This window comes from Dermacentor andersoni, chromosome 3 (genome assembly GCF_023375885.2).
Source record: "Dermacentor andersoni chromosome 3, qqDerAnde1_hic_scaffold, whole genome shotgun sequence".
Taxonomy (NCBI): domain Eukaryota; kingdom Metazoa; phylum Arthropoda; class Arachnida; order Ixodida; family Ixodidae; genus Dermacentor; species Dermacentor andersoni.
The window spans coordinates 172,300,217-172,313,841 of NC_092816.1; positions in this window are offsets into that span (position 1 = coordinate 172,300,217).

Consider the following 13,625-nt stretch of genomic DNA (forward strand, 5'->3'; position numbering starts at 1 on the left):
AGGAGTTTCACCATGAAAAACCAAATAGCCCGATCTCTGACTTTCCAGACCTCGCCCAACCGAAACATTGGCCGCTTTCGACCGTTGTATACTTCTATTGCTGCACATTGTGTGTGCTCTAATAGAATCACCGTGTTATAGAGTAAATCAGATGAACCCCAATCTTCTGTTTCACGCAGTGCTACGTCCACACTCGAACTCAGCAGCAATGCAGCATTGGTGGTGCGTTCATGTGCGGTCGTGGCAGTTCATCATCCGCCTAACTCGGCTACGACTTGGCGCTTGGTGGTTCATATGGGTTATCCTCTCGAAAGGGCGCCCCGTATAGCTTTTCGAGGGCCTCTGGGTGCCCTTTGTCCCCACAACAACTTCGATGAAATAGTCGAGCATCCGCCGCTGTTGTGCGAGGCAGACAAGTGCTACCGCCGGATACCTACCTGTACAATAGGTTAATGCGAGTTCCCGGCCTGGTGCACAGCAACTACGGCAGTTACAAAAGCTTAGAAGGACATCCCCGTATTGGAAAGTCGGCGCCATGGCTTCTGCCAAACTTCTTTTTCATTGTAGTGACGCAAATCAGCTAGAAGATGCCCATGTGAGCGCCGCGGGGAGCTTTGTTTTCTCTGCTCGCATTTCGCGAGGACGGACCATTGCTGCTGATTTTGAGCGCGGCCGTTGCAATATATGATGCGCCTGACTCCCCCTATTCCTTTAAGTATCAATTAGTATAACAGCTTTACCTCCTCGCGCTATAGTCCATGCTGACACCTTCCTTTCTGGCGAAGTTGCGTCTAAGAAGTTAACGCCGCATCTCCAATTGTGCTGTCTTTTACAAAAGCTTTTCGTTATCTTTATGTTACAGCTGCATCAGTTGAATCTTCCTACCGGCGAACAGTTTCACTGCATGCTGACCTATTGAAGGAGACTAGCAAGCTATCTTTGATTAGTTGGGAGTGACGGCCAGTTATTTCAGATAAAAGACTCTTCCAAAAGAAGTGTTTGGTCTGGCTCAAGGCCGATACCTAGGTGATCTCGCTCTTGACAACGCTAGTTCCATCATTCTTTAAGGGACGGGTGCTGGCACCTTTTTCGGACAAAAAAAAAAGCCTCTGGAAGTCCAACCGTGCTATCGTCATCACTTACCGAAATTTGTCAAGTGTTATTTCCAAAGCGAAATCAAATACCTTGCATTTGATATGTCTTTGACTTGTAAGTCAGAAGCAGCCACTGATTCAACCGATTGCAAAGGCGAAAGATTTTCAGATCAGTCTGCTCGCGGACAGTCGTGCGATTGTTTATTCCGTCATACATTAGTAATTAGTTTGTATTTGACAGCTTCCAGATGCTTCGACGAAAAACATCAGAACCAACATAGTTTTCTATTCTTTGCGGTGCCTTAAAATTCACCAACAATTTCACAGCTATATTTCAAATTGACTCGAACGGCGGATTTATTTACCACAGTTGCATCGCTGTGGGGCAGTGCGTGGCTCGCATAATCTCTTGTCGCTAGGCTATTATACCGATAAAAATTAGGTGACCCCATTCTAAGAAAATAAAGGCGACAGGAATTGTAGGTATTAAACCAGGCTTTTTTCATCATCACGGTGTCCAACAATATACTGATGTGTAACACTGCTTGAAACTGTGTATATGTTAGCCTTAAATCGGTAATGATATTATTTTCAGCTATTCGCTTATTTCTTTCTGTCTTTTTTAAATTAAGCGGATATCATATAACTGAATTATACAAAAAATAGTGACAAACAATAAAGAAATGTAATTTAATATAAAAGATTGTAGGCAGCCACTTTCGGTCTCGTTTCCCATGAGGATGTTCCGTTGTGACGTCTTGACAGAGTGTGCGGTCACGTGGGAGCAGGGCATTGTGGTGTTTTAACACTTGCTCCGGTTTGCCCGGTCACCTCGTGTGCTGCTACTCGTTGTAAGGGCCGACTCAGCAGCTTAGCGAGTGACCGGGCGAGCCAGAGCGAGTGCAAAGGCGTCGCAATATCCTGCTGTCACGTGACCACATACTGCGTCATGACGTACAGGTACAGCACATTGCAAACGAAACACGAACTGGGCGTAGACAATTTACGAAATTATTTGGGGCGTCATGAGGCTTAGCAGTATTTATTCTGAAGCTTAGAGGTACCAAACCTTCGTTTAAGATATCTCAAAAGTATCCCTTTAAGGTGAAATTATACTGTCCAGCCTATTCCCTATTTGAATAATGACACCTTTTGGAGCCACGTTTCTTTTTTCTACGACACAAAGTTGTTTCAACATCTCATTGATATACATAAAGCCCTGAAAATTACACATGACACAACTCATGAATCTCAAAAAGGCAATAGGTATTCGTTTATTGGTCACATCTTGTGGATGCTACTTTTATCAACATCTGAAACATGCGGTTTAAACGCCCTTCATGAAAACCTTAAGTACCACCAAGTTTTATTTCATATACGATAATGCACTGCATACGTTCCTCGTTGGACGTTTGCACGCGTACATGTGGTGTACGTGATTTCCTATGACCTAGCAGGGGCGCATTTGTATAGCCCACACGAATGCCTCCCAAGGTAAAAGAACCGGATAATGTGTCTTTCGGAAGCGTGAACTGCGAGCTTAAAAGAGGCCCCGGATCGAGAGTCACAAGCACGCGTATTGCGTGCATATGAACCACAACATATCCACGTGTAGCTGGTTCTTATCCAGTTAATTAATAGGTTCCGTGAACATCGTAAACAACTAATTAGTCTCTCTAACGCGTGTGCATATACATGTACTTGAAATCAACGTTAAAAAATGCGGATGCAATGATTGTGGTTTCTATTTCCTTTCGAAACCTTACGTAGCTTTAAAATATTTAACATGGCGGCTGCAGGCTCTAACGCCTCTCACATTTATTGAGCCTGAGCTAGTGATTCCAGCAGAACTGTCACGGGCAAGAAGTATATAAACAAGGTTCCACAGTAGAATAATGCTTCTGCACGTAAACTAAGACAGGCGTGGGTGACGAAAGGACGGAAAGCTGAATCAACAGTACAGTAGTAATTAGAGTGCGTATGAATCTTGTTTGTCGTACATGACTTCAAAACTTGTGAAGGTGTCAAGCAGCAGCCACTGCGGTTGTGCACTGCCTGGTCGTCGCACATGTTTTGACTAGGGAAGACCGCATAGTCTCGAAGCACTCCAGAAACCATATCGTGAACAAAACTGATTTCACATTCGCTGATATGCAGTGTATAGGGGTTTAGCAAATGGGCCACAAAAGTCAACTTTCAAATATATGTCGCATTTTGCCTTCTTTGTGTTACACAGAAAGGAAAATATAGTTGTTATACTACGCCGCGCGCAAATATGATTTACAATATCAACGAGAACTAGTACGATTAGGCTATGAACCGATGCTATCGATGAGCGAAAAACTGGCCCCTTGAATATTGCAACCTGACGCTACCACAGTTTCCGGATGACCCAGCAAGACACAGGATGAGAGAGGAAAGGCCCAAAGGGATAGAAGTGTACTAAATATGGACAAAGAGAAACCCGCTCATCTAACGTCACGATCAGCATTCTCATCATTCACTTATTTTTTTATGTGAACTGGAGGACGAAGGCCCCTCCCTCTGATCTCTAATTGACGATGTCTTGTGCTCGCTGATTTCAAGTCAAAGAAAAGAAGGTTGAAAATAAAAAAAAACAAGCATTGAGTATGCAGTTTAATAAATCAACAAAAGAATCATGAAAAAGATGTAATTCCCTGTGGTATGACTCGTATTTTCAATCAATATATTTATTATTAACACATATATGCATATATACATATATATACAGCTTTGCTGGTCATCCACTTTCATACGATGGAATGACTCTGAATTTTTTTCTGTTGATATCAACAAAAGTATTGGTTGTAGGAGTTTTCTCTCTGATCCACATTTCTTTTTCCCTGTCTCATATTGCTATTCCTATTTTTCGTTCCATCGCTCTTTCCACGGTCCTTAACTTGTTCTCTGGCTTCTTAGTTAACCTCGTAGTTTCTACGCCATATGTTAGCACTGGTAGAATGCAATGATTTTATACTTTAATATTCAACGACAGTGGTAAGCTCCCAGCCAGAGAGAGAGAGAGAGAAAACAAGGGTAGGAAAGGCAGGGAGGTCAACCAGAACAGCATCCGGTTTGCTACCCTACACTGGGGGTGGGGGAAAGGGAAATATAAAGAGGAAGAAAGGGAGAGAGTAAGCACTGAGTACGTGTGGGAGGGACACCATACACAAGGAGACTGTAAACGGTCTCTTAAGCCCGTGCACTTCAAGTACTGCACTAGTGCACGAATCGCTTTTCGAGCAAGTGACGGGTGTGGCCACGGTCCCAGCCAGAAATTTGTAATGACTGCCGTATGCATTTTGACTTATTTTAATTCTGTCAATTTCGTTCTCCTGTCTAGAGTACCCTGTGAGTAATAGCCTAGATAAGCGCACTTCTTTACAGGCTCTAGAGGCTCACTAGCGCTCCTGAATTCTTGTTCTCTTACCAGGACATTCAGTATTATCATCGTCTTCTGCATATTTAATTTCCACCCCACTCTTACAGTTTCTCGGACAAGGCCCTCAATCATTTGATTTATTTCGCCCCCAGTGTTGTTGAACAGGACAATGTTATCTCCAAACCGACGGTTGCTTAGATATTAGCCGTTGAAACTAACTCCTGAGCTTTCCCAGTTAAATAGCTTGAACACTTCTCCTAAACATGCAGTGAATAGCATTGGAGAAGTTTTGTCTCCTTGCCTTACTCCTTTCTTGATAAGTAAATTTCTCATTTTCTTGTGGAGAACCCAGCTAGCTGTGGAATCTTTGTGGATATTTGCCAAGATATTCACGTATCCCTCCTGTGCTTCATAGCGCAATGCTTACATGACCGCTGGTATCTGAGCTGAATCAAATGCCTTTTGATATTCAATGAAAGCCGTATAGAGAGGCTGCTTGTACTTCGCGGATTTTTGGAGTACCTGATTTTTGACATGGATGTGATCCATTGTAGAGCATCTCTTCCTGAAGCCAGCCTGTTCTCTTGGTTGATTGAGGTCAAGAGGTGCCTTGATCCTATTGGAAATTGACTTGGTGAATGTTTGAGAAAATACTAGAAGTAAGCTAATGGGCATAGAATTATTTAAATCTGTCAGGACTCTCTTCTTATGGATTAGTGTATTGTTGGCATTCTTCCAGTTTTCTGGTACACTTGAAGTCGTGAGGCATTGCTTATAAAGCGCTGTAAGCTTTCCAAGCATAGTATCTCCTGCATCTTTCATTAAATTTAGTATTATTCCGCCTTCTCCTGTCGCTTTTCTCTGGATCATCTCCTGAAAGGTCCTTTCAATGTTATCGCTAGCTATAGAAGGAGCATCTCTATTCTCTTCATCACCACCTCAAATGAAGGTAGCGTGGCTGCTGTAGGTACTGTACAGGTCAGCATAGAATTCGTCTGCTGCTTTTACGATATCATCGAAATTGCTGATGACATTACCCTGCTAATATTTCAGTACATATATCTTGCCTTGTGCTATGCCAACTCCTCTTACTGATTTCACGCTGCGCCCATTTTTATTGCTTCCTCGATTTTTTCTACGTTATAATTTCGAATATTCCTTACTTCGTTCCTGTTCATCAGTTTTGACAGTTCAGCAAATACTTTTCTTACTTGGGAGAGCTTCCTACTCGTTGCCTTGGTGCCTTGCCTCCTACTTCAGTTGCTGCTTCTGAAATCAGATTCGTTACCGTTCCATTCCTTACGACTATGTTATCTTTATCTTGCTGCTTTAAAGCTGCATATCTTTTGCGAGCACTAGCCAGAATTTGTCTGGTTTTACCCCTACTACGTCATGGTTGACCTGTTTCTTCTTGACTAATTTTACTCTATATGTCTTCAAATAGAGGGAAATCCTATATCTCACTAGCCTAACGTACCTGGACTTTACCCTACTTAACACTTGTAACGTCATCATGGAATCAAAATGATGCATGGCTTGTTCGAATTACCAGGATTTCAGCAGCAACGGATGACGCGCCCACAGAGTGCCGGCTGTGGCTGTTAGCTCCCGGCTTCACGAGGACGCATTCGACGTATGATTCTTGCCCACAGAAGAATGTCGAGGAGAGTTGTATGAGGGCACAGTGAGTAGGATACGTATCTTATTACATATAAGGTTTCTATGCTGCCTAGAGTAAAACGTGGCACGCACCCTCATCCAACATGGGGTTATAAACCCATGGCGTGGCCCGAAAGTGGGGCATGGTGAATATTAGAAAAGATCAGAAAAATCAAAGAAGCCGTCGAATATTATATGGTCGTTCATTGGCAGGTCGTTGTCTTTATACAGAAGCCCGGGGCCTGACATTATATGTAGAGACGGTATATTTTATTTATTAAGAATACTGCCAGCCTGAGTGCCAAGCTTCAGGCAGGGGTAGGCGTACAGAGCAAACGTGACATTACAGCATTTCTTACATGGGATCGTAACAAATTTATCACTGTAATCAAATCACCATGAGGACAAACCAGCACGTTCTACCAAGTTTTATAAGAAAAAATAAGACATAAAAAGGAAAAACCAACATTACAAGACAAGAGAATAAATACAATGCAACCAGATGCCATGGTCTAAACACCACTCAAAAAACAAAACAAAAAGCAAGTAACAACACGCAGAGAAAATTTCATGACAGCGCGAGAGAACAACGACACGTTTGTGCTTTGTACGGTGTTGGTAGATAAGGAATTCCAGTGCTGAGCTGTTTTCGGGAACAATCACTATTTAAAAATGTTAGTCTTGCGGGAATATTTCTTAACCTTTTTAAGGTGAAGAGAACGCGTTTCGCGCGGTGAGCAGCGTCGATGTAAAGTGCTCTATTTATACTTAGCTGGTCATGGAAAAGCACGTAAAAAGTTTCATCCGTTCCTGGTAACGCGTTGAGGCCAGGCTTTCTAATTGTGCATCAACTAGGAGCTACGTTGGGGATGCGTGCCAGTTATGTGTGTTACAGATGAATCTTACCGATTTGCGCTGCGCCTTTTCAAGTTATTGAAAATTTCGGCAATATTGTGAATTATTGTTCGACAACGCAGAACAAAGCTACCCATACTATCACTAATTTGTCGCCCATAGTTGGAGGACATATAGATGCCTATTTCGCGATAAACATTGCTTAAATGCTTGACCTGCGGCGGCGACTCAATGGCCGTGACTGCTGAGCACGACGTGGCAGGTTCGACTCCAGGCGCGGGCAGAGACTCATCGCTTTCATCACATGAGCGATTTACTATGAACAATTTCGAACATTTCGTTTAGATCGCCCTGGTAGAGGCGGAGGGCTGCTAGCATTACTGTCGTGAGAAAAGTATCATAAGTTAACTGTCGTACTTGAACTTGTGTTCAGACAGAAACCTTTAGCATTAGACTTTTTACTGTCTCTTTCCACTGCGTTTACCATGGTTAACGCGTACTTCCCGAATAGGGTCAAGTGCATTGATCTCATGAACTCATTGTCTCGAACATGTTCAAATGCAATACTCTTCACTGGAGATTTTAATTCTCACCAGATTTTTTGGGGAATGAAAACGAATGTTTGTGGAATGAGGTTGTGGAATTGGCTGAATTATCCCGATCATCAATGTCACAATTCCGGTCAGAATACTTCTCTACGTGGGCGGTTCTCATCCGTATTAGACCTGCCTTTCTTTTCTGCTCAGATGTCTATTTCATCGAGGGACACCTTTGAATGTGGGAATGGAACAAGTAGCGATAATGTACCCATTGCATTTGAAATTACGCTCTCACGTCAGGCACCGATTGTACGGCAAAGACGGCTCAGTAATTATAAAACTTATAAGTCAGCTATAAATTTAGGAGTACCATCGTTGACCACTTGTGATGAACAGCGGGCGGCTGACTCGGTGGTGTCGCTTTTAAATTGTGCAATTAAGCCCGCTGTCTTGAAGGTTATGTCTGGCAGCTCGCCGTGAGACTCATCTTGGTGGAATAAAGTATGCACACGGGCCTATAGGTGAAGAAAAACAGCGAGGAAAAGTCTTCAACATAAGCATTCACCGAAAAATTGTATTTACTATCAATTCTATGCTTCTCTATTTGAATGTACTGTGCATATACCTAAAGGGGAACAAAAAAATGGCCTCCATTCATCTTTGTCAAAACCAGAAAGATGGTTGGCATTTTTAAGGTTTTCACAGAGCAAAAGATAATTTCAGCAGTTTGTGTGGTCACAAACGACAAAAGGACTTGAAGCACGCTTTTGTCCGCAGTGTCCTAGACCTAGGAGGTGTAATAGTTCTACATATGAGTTTATAGATGTAACTATGACAGAATTATCCGACGTCACCTTCAGTGCAAATCAATCGGTTCCCTGACCAGGTCGTATCAGAACAGCTATGATTTAGCTGTTATTTATATTTAACTCTTTTCCTAAAGATATTTGGATTATAGTTAACTGTTCGCTTCAATATATATTGATACTGTTTGAAAATTGTAAAAACTTTGCTTTTAAGTAAAAATCGAGGCCTCGGATACCTCCTGGACAACATTCGGCCAACTGCCGTTACATAGAATCAAGTCAACATTGTAGAAATCGTAATTCATATCCGGTTCAATGAATTCACTTCTTTCCATAGTACTCTGTGCTCAATACAAAAAGTATTTAGGCCTCAATTTTTCCAAATGGTCAGATCACGTTGAAGTAGAAAGCCGCATTCTACAAGCATGGCTATCAGAAAATGCATCAACCTTGGTAACTTTAGGTATTGCAAAAGCATATGGTAGTGTCGAGCATACAATTTTAATTTCAAGATTAGTGAGCTGTACTGTCCCAGACTATATACTGGCCTGGATGGAAGAGTTCCCTTCTGATATACAATTGTTTCAAGAATGGGGTTACATCGGGCACATACAAACAGACGAGAGGCATAGCACAGGAATCAGTTTTTTCCCCGCTTTTGTTTAATATTTTATTATCTTCTGTCTCCGTTCATCACGATACGATTTTGTAAGCCCTCCTCCGGGAGTGTTGCTCTCCATGTCCAGAGCCATTTTGTAACATCGTTATTGATCTGATCAGCGATAACCGCTGCACCGTGTAGCGGAAGATATCCGAGTGCAATGGACACTGAGCAACAACGCTGGCGCTCATGTAATTTTATTTCCCCTTTGAACTCCGCATCAGGTCCATCATTCCTGCAGTAACCAGAGTGGGTTCAGACGACGAAGAGCCCGACAAACATGTCACTGGCGTCCATTGCGTCCGTTCGCAGCAAACACTATGCAAACGCCGCGAAATTGACTAACTTCTAGTTTCTTGACAAAATTCGGTTCGTAGCGGGAATCATTTGAATTAAGTTGTAAATGCGGTACCAAAAATTTCTATTTTTTGCATGGTGCATTACACGTGAAATGACCACTTTCCACAAGTGTTAGGCATTACCAGCGTGGAGGAACGACACTTTTGCGTGTCTTCTTTCGTTTCTTTTCCTTTTTTTTAAGACAAGGTCTTCTTCGACGACTTCACATAGGTTGCGCGTACATAGGATCTGTGCATATATATGGCCTCAGGGTCAAAAAAAAGGCCCTTTCGCTCCTCTAAAGCGTTGTAGCGAGTCGTAACAAATATCTAAGTGTTCGTCGCAACAACAAGTTGGGATTAACTGCAGAGCAGGTAAAACTAACGGAACGGACGTCGCTCACGCCGATGCAGTTGAAATTTAACCATCTTGTAGTCTACATTACAATATCTTCGGAATCGTCCCGCCTAGTCTCTTTGGAAAAAAATAAGGCGTGTCAACCAAAGTCTACGCAAAAGAAGAAAACGTACATGCGGTTTAAAAAACTGGATGAGAAAGATTGACACAAAGAAAATGAATAAACGGTAAGATAAAAAAAATTAGATGTGCCACAATGGAACGAAGAGAATAATGCAAATAATGCAAAACTTCAAAGATGATGCAACATTGCGTTATCTTTAATGCCATCACTTCAGTGGATATAAATGCATAAATGCATATATCATTTACCAGGACGTGGTATTTTGTTGCGTAGACTTTGGTTGACGCGCGCTTTCCTTTTTTTCAATGTCTTCTTTTTTTTTCAGAATTGCCTCCGAGTTGCACGCTGGTATTTCTGGGTAAATCACACGTGAAATGTATGTATACCTTGTGAGATGGCCAATTAGCTTGAGCAAGGTATTAGTGTCATGATAAGATACAGCATACTCGGGAAACAAGAACACAGCCGTGTACGTAGACTTAGGTGCACGTTAAATAACCTCAGATAGTTCAAATTTTCTGAGTCCCCCTCCCCCTCCCACCCCCAAGGCATGATTCATAATCAGAATATGTGTAGGGTAGCGCGATTAAAAGACAGGACAAAATAACAGCCACAGGGACACACACAGCGCTATTTGAGGCACATGCACAAGGAGCCCGATTACTGGAAATAAAGTTCACGCGACTTGCAATATGAGCTTGTTGGTAAAGCATCTTGAATGGGTGTACGCTAGCGCGATTGAAAGACAGGACAAAAGAACACACACAGTGACATACAGGGCTACCAACAAGGGTCACACAGCCCAACAAGGGTTACACAGGATACGCAGGGTTACGCAGCCCACATTGCAACCCCCGTATCATAACCAGATCGTGCTTTTGGCACGTAAAATCCCATAATTAGGTATTGGAGTTACAGAGACACTATGCTACACCAAGTATTCCATCTGATGCAATACTCTCTATTTCTATCTTAAGATACTTGTATACATTCACAAATTTCTTATTACAGATATATATAATGCAGCAGGAAACACGTATGCACTAAAATGCTTGCTTGAAATTTTTCCAACTCCGATCAACCTTGATTCATTTGAATGAGTTGTCCCTTAGTATCCCAAATTGTGTGTCTTTCTTGCTTCAAGCATACTGTTTTCGTTCCGAAACAATTTTGTGGGGTTGGTTTAGTTGCTTAACATGAAAGCTCTTTCTGCGCAATGGTGCAAGTGATTTTTGGTAGTCTTGGTTGTAGTTGATGGGAAAGAGAGATAAAACTTTATTATGACGTTGATGGGGTTCAGGGTTGGTGGGGGTCGGGAGACTAACGCCCAATCCCCCCTTTCTCAGGTGGCGGCCAGTCCTTGCTTTCTGGTGGCATCTTCGGCCATCCGGACAACCCAGAGCTGCTCCTCTGGGTCCAAGCTGAGCAGCAATGTCTCCCACTGCTCGGCCGTAATTATGACGCGTGTGTTAATGCGGGAGGAGTTGGTTGGTGAGGCTTTCGGGCATTGCCAGATAATATGGTCGAGGTCAGCGTGGGCTTGCCGACCAGCTAGCGGATCGCCTTATAACTATATAAGAACGCCAATGAGAAGCCTCTGCGCAGTTGCGCTAATACCACCCTGGAGTATTAGAGACATCACTGCGAGCCAGCCTGGTTGGGATTCATTCATCGTTAAACTTAGCGCAGACAGGGACGCAGATAGAAACACAAGGGCGAGCGCTTTCTAACAATTGGTTTCATTTTTCGGAAACATGAGACTTACATACAATAAAGATTTACGCAACACATTTCAGGATTCCAGCTGGAGCGCAAACAGTTATCTCGTGATTTGTCTGAAAATCTATAGATACGTGGAAATATAAAGAAATGTTGCTACTTTCCACGCATCTATCTCCAGACAAATCACGTGATAGATGTGTGCACACAAGGTTGAATGCTGAGATGTGCTGCGCAAATCGTTATGGTATGTATATAAATGGCAGCATTATCAGCTTAAGTAGTGGAGTTCAGCCAACGTTTATAGATTCGCACGGTGATGTTGCGATAGCCAGTATCTTGTATCTTAACATACATGGTACATTCTTTCATGTTTCGTAAATACAGTTGCTGATACGCGCCTTGTCAGACGTATCATGATACACACACAAGATGCCCAAAGAGTATCTAAGATAGTATCTAAGGTAAATGCATCTCAGATACTGCGCAGCACTGCAATAACGCGTGATTGCTAAAACTAAACGGTTGTCTCAAATCATTGAGTTATGTCATGCACCTGCGTACAATTATATTCATTAACGTGACCATGTCAAAGGCGCTTTCTTCTCGACGAAGCAGCAGGCCCACCATTATATGCCGTTCTGGGCATTACTATTTTATTACACGTAAGTCCTTTGTATGAGACTATGGTACCGCTCCTGTAGATCCAGGCGCCACCTTTGTCTTCCTGAAGGAATCTACATAGCCCGGTATTTTCCCCTAGAAAGCAGGTTTACATATCTCAAGAAATACTAACTGGCTTCCTGTATCCGTTTGACAGCCGCACCCCAACTTCTAGAGTTTTACTTTGTTCTATAAGAGGGGCCCGCAGCCAAATGTCTATTTGGAATTCTAGTTTCATGCCCTATGTGAATTTTAGCCTGAGAGCCCGCCTTGAAGGGTCCGACAAAATGCGCACATATTTTTTAGACTACGCTCATGGTGTAGGTAAACGTGACTTTTACCAGCCTTGAACTAGACACGTTCCACGGACATGAAAACAGCTAAAGGGAACGGCCGTATGTAATTACAAGTCGCAGAAGGAAGTCGGCGTGGCAGGTTATTACGATGCTCGTAAAAGGTTATTTGATTGCGTAAAAAGGTTATATAGAGAGCACTTAAGACCTTGTTACGGATCGGACGTTACCTTGGATCACAGCCAAAACCACCGAAGTGGTGCCTGTGTGCATGCGCAGAACAATATCTCTGCTGCTTCGTATCCTACGCGAAAACATGAACTTGAATAGGGGGAGTGTGCAGAAAATTGCAGGAACGAGCCACGTAATCATTTTAATATGCCCGTAGCGCCGCATGCAGCGTTTTCAGCTGAATCGGCACCTACACGCAGTGACGACTACTACAGCGGGAAAAAAATGCATATAAAGTGTCACATGGCACTGGCATGTGCTTCATGAGTTTTATGACTACATGGCCGGACTTCGAAAACAAAAATACGAGCTGTATTCGTCAACACAAATTTATTGTATCAAATTGCGCGTGCTGCCAGCTCTGTGAGAGAGAGAGAGTGAACTTTAATGAGCACCAGCAGTTCAGTCGGCTGGGCCTAGGCCTCCCACGATGGGAGGTCGAGGTCTTGCCTCTTCGCCGCTTCGTAGGCCTGCTGGGTCGCCCAGAGTTGGTCGTCGAGATGGGAGAGCTTCATTTTTTTTTAAACGCTCATCAGACCAAGACATGATCATGGCTGCTCAATTTAGGGTCCTGGCCAAGTTGCACTCAGAAACCGCGCAAAACCTGCATGTGGCCTCCCAAATATGTGTCACGCCGGTGCGTTCGAACCCTGAGCAACACGCCCACACGCAGTGCGACGCGTGCGGACGCGTTCCAACGTCGCGTGTGGGCGCGTTCCAACGTGGACGTCTAGTTGGGGCTGATTGCGGCCATAGGGCTACCCTCTCGCGCATTGTTTCTGGACGTGCTGCACCATCCGGTGGCCTGGGACGAGGAGCCCGCGCGTGGACTCTGACAAAAGAAGCGTGACACGGCGGTGTCTGCGCAAGCTCAGAATTGTT